Source organism: Gavialis gangeticus, unplaced genomic scaffold (assembly GCF_001723915.1).
Source record: "Gavialis gangeticus isolate Ggan-Ray unplaced genomic scaffold, GavGan_comp1, whole genome shotgun sequence".
Lineage (NCBI taxonomy): Eukaryota > Metazoa > Chordata > Crocodylia > Gavialidae > Gavialis > Gavialis gangeticus.
Window position 1 is genome coordinate 1359825 of NW_017728982.1, and position 10231 is coordinate 1370055.

The 10231-nt window shown below is 47.6% G+C and overlaps 1 long non-coding RNA gene across 1 annotated transcript; it reads left to right on the top strand.

The window, feature by feature from the left end:
- The first annotated feature begins 4929 nt into the window (after nt 1-4929).
- Nucleotides 4930-8002, top strand: LOC109294102. Its single transcript, XR_002096465.1, has 2 exons — nt 4930-7126; nt 7325-8002. It is a non-coding gene; the product is annotated as an uncharacterized LOC109294102 (long non-coding RNA).
- The last annotated feature ends 2229 nt before the right edge of the window (nt 8003-10231 follow it).

Below are 10231 nucleotides of genomic sequence, written 5' to 3' on the forward strand. Positions count from 1 at the left end.
GCGCTCCCTCCCCTCGGCCCCGGGTCGCCGCTGCGCCTGCGTCCCGCGCCACTTCCGCTTCCGTTCCGCCGCGCCCGCCAATCACTTTCGGGCCTTTGCCGGAAGTCCCGCCCGCGCCGCCTCCGGCTGGGCCTGCCCCCGCCCCTAGGGGGCGCTACGGAAAGGCGAGGGCGCTCGGGCTCCAGGGGGCGTGTGACGTGGCTCAGGGGAGCGTGATGATGTCAGAGGGCCGCTCCATGGTGTCAGAGGGCTCTGGGATAGTCTACTGTGAAGCCTTGATGACACTGTGAAGCGATGGTGTCACTGCGAAGCCACGATGTGACTGTGAAGCCACGATGTTACTGCGAAGCCATGATGCGTGTGGCGACATGTGGACCGAATCGAAGGTGGCTATCGAATCCCCTGTCATGAGGCTGGGCCTAGCAGCGAGGCCGAGTCTGCCCCTCTCCATGCCACATCCCTGCTGCATGCGGTGTTTTTGATGAGCCACGGCCATCCCCTGCGTCGCACCAGGTCGTCGCCATGGTTGTGATGACTCCTCTCCAGCTCGGTGGCCGGACGCCATCCCGCGGCGGTGGGACGAAGGGGATATGTTCAGGCAGCCTGACCGCCAGGGCTTTCTTGAGACGTTTCTTGCAACACGGCAGCCCGCAGCTTCGTCGTGCACCAGCACCGTCACCTTGTGTGATGATCCTGCGTCACAGCGTCTAATAATTCGTCACGGTCGAGGCGCTCAGCAGCACTGAGCTGCGTGCGCTGCTTGGCTTGGCTCTCGAAGCCGCTGCGCATCACTTGGCATTGGGGAGCATCGGGTTTCTCATGGACCTTGATTTACTGGAAGAAACGAATCCTCTAAGGGTAAGTTGCTGGCTATGAAAAAATACCCACCGGAGAACTACCTGAGTAGCAAAAAGGATTGCTGAAAGCCAGATCTGTACAAAGACTGTCTGGTGTTTATGAAACCAGATTTTACCTTTGCTTATCTCTAGTACTTATAACATCCATTTAAAATGAAAAATGGCATTTCTCAGCCTGCTGCTTTTGCTCTTCTCTGTGTGGCAAACGCGGATCTTTCCGTCCGTATTTCTGACGGTCTGAAATGTAATCGGCTCGGTTTGCTGACATCCGTTTCCAAGCACGTACAGCTCTGATTGTATCAGCACAGTCCTGAGAAAAGGATGTTGTAGTTCAGCCGCTGAGTAGCCCGCAGGGGGTGCCAACACCTCAGTTTTGTTGGTCTTATACAATGTGCCAAGGTCTCCAAATTTGGTTATCTGGTGCCATTGGTCATTGGATGTGTATTTTAAAAAGAGTTGAGCACCCAGCTGCTGTTGCTGACTTCAGTGGTTGCTGGTAGGAGCCCTTCATTTCTCCAGATATGACCACTGACTCTATATCGAGGTACCCTGTCCCAGTCCTGTTCTACCAAAGTCCACGGACCCAGTTCATGCCAGATTCTGGCTGTGTGAGGTGGACACCAGTCCCGTGGCCACTGACTTAAGACCCACCAAACTCATTACATGCACAGCTCACCAAACCACCGTCAGGTGGGAATGAACGACTGTTTATCTAATCCGGATCTGAGTCAGGTATGCGGAGATGAGCAACGCACTACCTTGTCACCAGCCCCCGGAGATATTCAGTCCCTACTCAGGCCAGTTGTACAGGAGGATCATACTGACCTCAGTTAACTTGTGACACACGTTTTCCCGATATGAGGCCTGTTTTTTTTTCTCTCGCCAGCTGAATCACTCCACTCTCATTCATTTCATGCAGCGCTGTAGCCATTTTAAGAGGTTTATTCTGTTAATCTGCCAGCTCACATGTTATCTTTTAAAGAGGGATTCAGGTCATTTTATCCCTTTTAAAGCCTTGAGGATTCCCACATGCTTAAGAACATCTTTGCAGTACAGTTGTGAGCTTCCTTCTGCCCAGGCAGGTTTGGGAAACGCTCAATGTCATTTCTGACAGGTGCCAGTTCTGCCATTACTGTGGACGGGTGTGACATGCTCTTACCGTCCTCCCCCAGAAAGCAAGCAGATGGCCCAGTTCACCTTCAGAACCCCCACTGTGGGAATATTGCATACTCTGAGTAACGTTTTACAAAGCATCTCATGCACCAAGAAGCCCACATGCTGCTGCCCTGAATCAGGAACTTAAAAAAATTCTACCCGTTCTGAATAGGGTTGATACTGAGGTCACCAAAGATAAAATCCTCCAGTTCAGAGGATGTGTCCTTGCCCTGTGGTTAGAAGGAGGTTTTTTTTATGACAGTAGGGACTGCCTTTGGAATAGACAGGCTGGAATAGACTGTCTACAAGGAAACTATGATACAAATGTAGAGAAAAAGATGAGTATGAGAGACAGAGGAAAAGAGTATAAATATTAGAGGCAATAAATATCATAAAGCCCTGCAGGGGAAAATTGACCCTGGGACAAACAGCCCGAAACTTAGCTAGGGGAACTGTCATCAGGAGCTAGTGGGGTTCAGGGGAGTGTCAGGGGCATCCAGAGATTTTCACCTTTAGGTTGGTGTTTTCAGCCCACCTGTGGCCAGGAGAAACTTCAGATGGTCACGCATTCCTGATCGTTGAGTAGCACGGAGACCTGCCCACTAAGAACCAGACTGAGGCTACTGTCTCTCATATATAAGTCACACTCAGGGCCATGAGACTGACATGTAATAAGTGCTGAATGTTCTGACTGATGCTTGTGTCAGACATGTGAAAATGGCACATAGGTGGCAGAGATAGTGCATAAATTGCACCCACTCATCCAAATACCATTTTCATGTGCGGCGACCTGCGAGTGGGAATTTCCTGAGGTAGGGACCTCTGAGAACTGAAGCTGGGAAAGAGAAGAAAGACCAAAGTAGCTCATGTGATTTTCTGAACCTGCAAACCACGATCTGGTGAAAATCCTGCAGACAGAAGCAGACAATAGCATCATGGAAGACTTAAGTGATACTTGATAATAGAAATTCTGAGTCTTAATACTGAGGTAAAGAGGAACTGTGCATGTTGAAAATAAACAGGGTCCAGACCATTTCAAATCCTGGTCTCCTCTGCTGCTTGTTATGTAATGTCCCTCATTTGGAGGTACTTGAGATACCTGGAACCCATGGGGGTGGCAGCCTTTAGCATCTTGAGTGACTCAAATCAGGCTGAGTGACAGTTTAAACGCCTGGGAGCCTTTGGCCAGCGAATTTGTCTGTGATCTAATCACAGTCTGACTTTCATGGGATAGTGGGGCAGTGGAAAGTCACAGACCTTTACCCTTGAATGATTTAGTGTGTTACAAAATTGATTCCAGAAGATCAGATTAAATTGCACAGTACATCATGTCAGAGGACATTCAGGAGACCAAGATGCTGATCAGGTATGTTTTGTGCCTTGTTATTGGAGTGTCCCGATTTGTTCAGGTCTGATGGGCTGGGGGAGAAGAATTCATTATTTGTCTGGTTTTGCTGCCTGGACCTGAGATCTGGGCAGTGTATGAAGAACGCAGCCATGACGGGAGGTTCAAAGAAGGGATCAGGCAAATACTCCTTTGCAGCTTGTGTTGTGGAGCTTCCCTTCATGTTTCCAATGACAATTAACTCTCACTCCATATGGCAAGCCTTACCCACAGACACACAAAGAAGTCTGGTTGAAGATTAATCATTATTAAATAAAGTTGGTATCAAAAGCAATCAGCTGCTTTTTATTTTTTTTAAGCATGTCATCAGTACACCTGCCTCTTGTTTTATGGGGAGATGCGGCTGGAGCGTTGCCGTGGGCAACAGCTAGACCACTTGAGGTTAATTCAGCAGTTTCCCTGGGCAACCTTGACAACAAACTTCTCTGGAACATCTTTAATGAATGAAAGATGCAGATAAATGAAAATCGATCCATGCAAAACTACTAATTAATGATGAGGTCAGACCCCTTGTGTCTGCATATCATGGCCCAGGGGCAAGGACTTTGATCCATGGGTAGAAGGTTTGAGTTTTATTCAACTCCAAACTTCATGATTTTGCATCATTTAACTCTTGCATCTGAATTCAGTCCTCACATATCTCTTTGGAGAAGTGGAGAGGCTTGGCATATGCCACATTTTTGAAACACAAGACGATTAGTTTGCCCAAGAATTTTATAATGGACCGGGCCTCTGTGCATTATCCCTTGGCCACCTAAACACTGAGTCAAATTTATTGCAGAGACCATTGTTTTAGGGTGACCCAAGTGACAGCGACCCCCAGGCTGCAGGTAGCCTTTGAGTCCTAGTGATAGCAAGCGCTGTCTCCCTGGTCAGCGCACTGTCCTGGTACACGTCTCTGGCGAGTCCCTTTTCCAAAGTTCTTTAACAAGGGTCCTTGTGACTTGGGTGTGAGGAGAAGAGCAGGAAGGGCCCGCAGGGTAAAAAAACACAAAAGAGAGAGAGAAAAAAAACATTCACGGCTTGTTCTTCCACTGCCTGGCTGCTGCAAGCTGTGCAAAGGGAATGTGAAATGCCACCAGGTCTTGTATCGTTGCAAATGAGTAGGCAGGGCTTGGGACAGTGGACACTCAGGATCCGGAGCTTTTCTCATCGTTTCTGGATTTTGGTGTCAGTCGCCACAGTTAAACATGGATTCATGTAGCAGCTTTTAGGGTGGAAGCAACAGGATTGTTGGTCTGTAAAGCAACCGTGAACCATATCCCTCGGCTTCAACTCTGATTGATGCATTACGCTGCCTTGGGCTGTTTGATCTGCTCTCTCAGCCCCACCATTAGTTTCCATCACCCTCCTTCAGAGGCTTTTTTCTGCCTTAGCGGGACTGCACTCTTCTTCCTCTGTTTCTATTAGCCGGTAGCAATAGCAAGATCAAACAGAAGCAAGTAATTGCAACACTTGGCTGCCGCACTTTGCCCTGACTGCCTCACATGGACTTTTGCAGGTGCCTCGCATGGACTTTTTGGAGCGTGCTGCTGTGCAGTGCTCTGGGATACAGGAAGTGGTGGGACGTTCCCCCAGTTCTGACTGACTGTATCCCAGCTGTTCCAGTCCCTGGCATTTCTTGGACAGACTGTCATGCCAAAGGGGTCTGATATTTTGTGATGCATCTAAATGAAGGCAATAGCGAGGCCAGTAACCACATCAGGCCTCGTCTCCTGTGTTTGGTCTCCCTAAAGCAGCTAGCCCTGAACCTCCAGCTTTCCCACAAAGCTGGAAATCCAACTCCCAGGATGCCACGCATTTAAAAGACAGTTGTAGAACTTTTAAAAAAGCTAAAAATTGCATTCTTTTGTTTGCCCTGCAAGAAAGAACAAAGCAGCTCTACAGATAAATAAAGGAAAAGCCCAGCCTAACACTTGAGAAGAGAATAGCTAAAGATTGAGCTGAAATTTAGGGAAAGGAAATGAGAACAGATAAAAAGGGCTGTAATTAATACTCATTGTCCTTGAAGTGCAAATTGCAATGTACACATTTGCTTGGCACTGACTGCTTCTAAGTCAATGAACTCTGTAAGTTACTGATTACTATGAAATGGTTTTAATTCACTCTCTCCTGCTCTCTTTTCCACATGTTCTTGCAAACGCACCCCACGGTGGCTGGGTTGGATTTGGGGAGACTCGACAGAGCTTGAAGAGAAGGGGGCGCTGCAGACGGAGTGAGGCACATGGATGGGTAGATTCTAGGTGGGAGGTGCCGGGATGCTGAGCTGAGGTGCGCTGGCAGAACAGCATGAGAGTGTAACGTGTCCTGTTGCCCAGCTAGATTTTCATTTGCCATGAGAGGCCCCAGTTTGGAGCAGGGCGGGAACGGGTGATTTGCATGTATGTATTTTAAAGTGAAAATGGAAGTGCAAAGAATCCAGCCGACTCCTGGTGAAGAGAAAACTCTCTTACCACAGTGAAATCACCAACATCAATACTCTGTAGCACTCAGTGTTTTCTCTCAGCCTGCGCTGACAGGGAGAGGGCAGTCACACACTGCCGTATTGCATCCATGGGCCATCCTGAGCCTTCCCTGCTGCACTTTCATTCCTTGATTTGCAGATGCCCCAGAAGCAGGGAGGAACCAGGAATGAAACTCCTGACTTCCAGCAGGAAGCAAGACTTTGTTGTAATTAAAGGAAATCAAACACAGATATGTAAACACACAGAAAAATATCCAGGAAGATAGACACTTTCTGTCACTTGGCAGCAACTTCCAGATTTGAGCATGGAAATGATTCTCACTTTACAGGCTTTGTGCCCAGGGATGTGGGAGAGCAATTCTGCTGTGAGCTGTCAGCTTTCTAGTTTAAGCTTCCCTCCTAGTAGTGACTACAGCTTGAGTCAGTGATTCTTCAGACAAATAATTGTTGCAAATGAGCTTGTTGTGGTTTAAATAAGGAGGGGGAGAGGAAGAAAAAGGGGGAGATTGAGCTATCAGGGAATAATATGGGTTCTTCCATTAGCTGGACAGCACGTCCATTGAAAGCTGCAGCTTGTGTGGCCTCTGGGCGTGATGCGAATCAAGGTTCTTATAAAATCCCGAAGCAGAGCAGTGTGCTGGAGCCTACAAGGAGGTAGATGGAGGGATACTTGGGGTCAAAGGTGTGCCCTGATGTGGTGGCTCTAAGCTCGAGGCAGGAGATGTTGCTTGCTCCTTGTCTTGTCGGTTTTTGCTGTCATTGTGTAGCCTTTCAAGGGGGTTTCTGGACTGCTGGAATCTGGTTGTAGCTTGTGGCCAGGCTGTGGCATCTGCTAGCAACCTCAACCTGGTTCTTTTCTTCAGACTTTCTTTTTTTTTTTTTTTCACCCAGTGCATAGGAAGTTGCCGAGCTCTCTGTGGTCTCCTGTCTAACTCTCAGTTGTTTTCTCAGTTCTCTACAATGGTGTCTTCTGATTACCCAAACCCCAGTATTTCTTTTCAGGCTCAGACCAGCATGTTTCATTTCAGCGTTCCACCCTGATGTACCTTGGCCCACTAACGACTTTACTGCAGGGCTGAATGGGACACGTATTCCTTGAGTGTCGTGGCACAATCAAGCCTAATTTTTCAATGCAAGAGTTGCTACTCTGGGAACCTCAAGGCTGTGTTCCCTTGCTTGTTCGCTCTCCCTGCCCCCAAAAATAAAAGTCCTCCTTTCTCCAGCGCAGCCACCGCTAGACACCAGGTAAGAGTTTCTTTGTCCGGGTGCATGACTAGAAGTGGCTGCAAAAAAGCCCACACGGTCTGATCGTATCAGAGTACCTCCCCCCTCCCCCCACGTATTGGACCGAGCACTTCTGAAAAAATGGATGACTAAGTAATGCAGAAGAGCGAGGTTTTCCACATCCTAAACCCGTGTTCATTGGCACATGGTTACTTTCAGATCCGGAGAGCACTATGATTGCAACAGTTTCAGAATGAAAGGCATCGAGAGAAACCCATGAGACGCTGAGAACTAATGAGGAGAGCTGTGGTTCAGGAGTAAATGGCAGGGTTGCAGTGTTACTAGTCATAAAAACAAAACCTCCCATAAGCCAGACGGAAAATTGCATGTCGTGAAGCGTCATATGCGAGGAAGTGTAGGAGTGGGGCACAAAGTGTGAGAGAGGTTCCGTGGACGCCCCTGGATCTGGTTTTCTTTTTTCCAGTAAGACTGTGCTGCAGCGGCCTCTCAGCGCTTGAGAAACATCCCAGTGCTGAAGTCGGTTACTACAATCCCTCACCACTTCTGCTTCCCAGCAGGCGTTGCCAGGGCCAGAGCCTCAGGATGTCGTCTAGTAATTAAAAACCATGTTTCAGAATTGGGAACGTTGGGGTGAACCTTGGGTAGTGAGCGCTCGCTGAGCAGCTTGAATAATCTGTTTAGTCTCATTACAACTGAGGTGGGAAGTCTGAATCACTAATAACGAGCTAAATCACTGCTGCACTCAAACGCTGGGCTTCTGCTGAGCTGAACCCACCCACACTCTCACTGATGTGGACAGGAGAAGCGTTTGGTAACCGGCATTTTCATGACAGGCTGGAGAAACTATCCCAATAAAACCTGACTCCCTCCCCATGATGCTCAGGAGCCTTTGAAGCCAAGGGAAAGTCTGGCTTTGTGGTTTGGACAAGAACTTTGTAGGACAGAGTTTCTGGAACAAAGTGTGGTCAGTGCTGGCATATGGGTCAGGACGAGGAAACGACCGAAAGGGAGAAGCCTTTCCTTGAATGTTCAGTGTCATTTGACCTTGTGAGAGATTTATCTTCTAATTAAGTGGTGGCTAGTGCCCGGCATGAGGAATATGGGAGCTGCAACCAGTTGTGCTTTGCCAGCTGGGGTCACCGCAGTCAAAAGCTTTTCCTCAGGCAGCTTTAGAGGAGATGGGGAGAAACTTTTTCTTTCCCATAGACACTTTAGAGGGCAAAAAGCAAAACAGTCACGTTTTTACCTATTGTCATATGCAGGGATCCTGGTTTTCTCTGCTTTAAAAAAATCCCCAATTTTCAGTTAAAAAAGGAACCGCCAAGCCATATATTTCTGTGATTTAAATGAAACACCAGTAATATATCTATCTATCTAGATATATCTATATCTATATAATGGGTCTATATCTATAGATAGATAGATATAGATAGATGTATCTATATATAGCTGTATCTATATATAGTGACGTTTCATTTTAACCATGGAAAAATGGGGATTGGGGGTTACTTTTTTTAACTGAAAATTGGAGATTTTTTTAAAGCAGAGAAATCCAGGATCCCTGGACTCACATGTCATTAGTCCCAGTGGCAGGTAGTGCAGAGCGTGGCTCAGAAGCCTCTTCTAGTGTCCTGCTGTTGGGAGGAGAGGGTGAAGCAAGCAACCTGTGCCTGGAAACAGGATTTCCTGGCTGCTCTTGTTGATGTTTGGTATATTGACAAACCTCTGCTTTTAAAACAAACAGCAACAGCACAGACCTCCCAGACAAGGGTCGGTTTCCCTGAGGGACGGGAGGGCAAGCATCCCAGCTCCATGGTCTTCAGCCTGTGCTCCACAGACCCTGCGAGCCTGCACTCATGGACTACAATCACTATATATATCTCTGTAGGTTAGTGTTGTTTCATTTAAATCATGGAAAAATGTGGATTGGGGGTTACTTTGTTTTTTAACAAAAAATTGGGGATTTTTTTTTTTTAATTGGAGAAAGCCCGGATCCCTGGTCATATCTTTTATTAAATAAAGAGACTGCTCTAACTTTTATCTGAGCCCAATTTGCACAAAGAGAACTTTTCCAAGCGGGACATGCAACAACATGTTCAGCTCTCCTGCTAAATATGAGTTTCCATTTCCACCTAGGAGAAATCTGACAACCTTTGCACTCTCCTGTGGCTGAGGGAGGATGTGTGGGTCTGAAAACCCAAGACTTTTTTTTTGTGCAAAACCTAGTGGGTCCAATAATGGGGATGCGGGTTTTCTCTGATTAAAAAAACAAACAAACCAATTTTAGGTTAAAACAAAGTAGCCCCAAATGCACATTTTTATGTGATTTACATGAAATACCACTAATATATATCTATATATATCTATATCTATATAGCACTACATCACAGAAAAATGTGCATCTCTCTTTCTCTGTATATATAGCTATATATGGATATATCTCTGTAATAAAAAAAAGATATATTGGTATACATAGATACATATCTGCCCCCCCACCAGTTGCCTGTGGATGTATCTAGATATATCTGTATGGATCTCTCTCTCCCTCTCTCTCTCTCTCTCTATATATACACACACACATATCTATGTATATCTACATATAGATCTCTGCATAGAGAAAGATAACTATCTATATATCGACATACATAGATACCTTTCTGTATCGATATAGATATATATAGATTATATATACGTAGTGATGTTTCATTTTAATCATGACAAATATGGCTTTGGGGGTTACTTTTTTTAACCGACACCTGGGGATTTCTTTGAACCGGAGAACCCCCGGCTGATCCCCGCCTCTGCCCAGCGGCCGCGGCTCTCCCGGTCCCCACGGGACTACCGCTGCCACCGCGCGCAGGACTCCCCACGGGGATTGCCCCTTGCAGCCGGCCGGCCCCGCCCCTTGCCGCCGGATCCTCCAATGGTGCGCCTCGCCGGGCGTGACGCACGGAGCCGCGGCGTCGCCATAGTAGCCGGCCCCGCCCCGTGCGGATGATCTCACGCGGTGCCGCAGCCGGGGTGGGGGAGGGGGACGCTCCTCGCGACAAGATGGCGGCGGCGGCGGCGGCTGCAGCGAGCGGCGGAGCGGCGGGACCCCCCCCG